Here is a 1,192-nt window from a genome sequence, read left to right as displayed (position 1 = left end):
AATTGTACAATTATAGAAACATAAGTAAAGAGGTGTCGTGGTCAGAAAGATTTACAAATCTTACAATTATAGAAACATAAGTAAAGAGGTGTCGTGGTCAGAAAGACTTACAAATCTTACAATTATAGAAACATAAGTAAAGAGGTGTCGTGGTCAGAAAGACTTACAAATCTTACAATTATAGAAACATAAGTAAAGAGGTGTCGTGGTCAGAAAGACTTACAAATCTTACAATTATAGAAACATAAGTAAAGAGGTGTCGTGGTCAGAAAGACTTACAAATCTTACAATTATAGAAACATAAGTAAAGAGGTGTCGTGGTCAGAAAGACTTACAAATCTTACAATTATAGAAACATAAGTAAAGAGGTAAACATGAGAGGAGAAAGGAATAGTTTGGCATTTATAGTTCGAACTTCAGAGAAAAATGAATAGAAAATGAAAAGGAGAAACTTGATTTTTACATTTCAAATTTCAGCTAGGAAAATATATATAGAAAAAGCAGAAGGAAAAGTCTGGCTTTCACGATTAAAATTTCAGATAGGAAAAAATATATATGAGAAAAATTTAAAGAGCAAATTGAGAAAGGGTGATACAGAGACAGTTTATAACTTTTTGGGAAGCAAACACTGTAGAGGAATATGGCACAACATTAACGAAATTAGAGAAATTGTAAGTTTTGAAATTAAGGTTTAATTGTAAGTTCCATATAACCTAAAAAAATAAGCAAAATGAAAGAAAAAGTAGAAAAATGTTTGAATTTCAAAAAGTAAACGGAAAAGTAAGTTGGAATATTGATTAACATGAAAGTAAGTTGTAATATTGATTAACATGAAATTAAAATAGAAAAGTAAGTTGGAATATTGATTAACATGAAATTAAAATAGAAAAGTAAGTTGGAATATTGATTAACATGAAATTAAAATCAAAAAGTAAGTTGGAATATTCATTAATATGAAATTAAAATAGAAAAGTAAGTTGGAATATTGATTAACATGAAAATAAAATAGAAAAGTAAGTTGGAATATTGATTAACATGAAAATAAAATAGAAAAGTAAGTTGGAATATTGATTAACATGAAAGCAAGTTGGAATATTGATTAACATAAAATTAAGATGGAAAAGTAAGTTGGAATATTGACTAACATGAAATTAAGATGGAAAAGTAAGTTGGAATATTGATTAACATGAAA

General features: G+C 26.5%; 1 long non-coding RNA gene across 1 annotated transcript; it reads left to right on the top strand.

Annotated features, from left to right (window-relative positions):
- Nucleotides 1-19: 19 nt before the first annotated feature.
- On the top strand, nt 20-1,082 carry LOC111084731. The gene is made up of 2 exons (XR_002609702.1): nt 20-312; nt 369-1,082. It is a non-coding gene; the product is annotated as an uncharacterized LOC111084731 (long non-coding RNA).
- Nucleotides 1,083-1,192: the final 110 nt, after the last annotated feature.

This window comes from Limulus polyphemus, unplaced genomic scaffold (genome assembly GCF_000517525.1).
Source record: "Limulus polyphemus unplaced genomic scaffold, Limulus_polyphemus-2.1.2 Scaffold102153, whole genome shotgun sequence".
NCBI lineage: Eukaryota > Metazoa > Arthropoda > Merostomata > Xiphosura > Limulidae > Limulus > Limulus polyphemus.
Note: the sequence above shows the minus strand (reverse complement) of the source record. Positions and strands in the feature narration are given on the sequence as shown.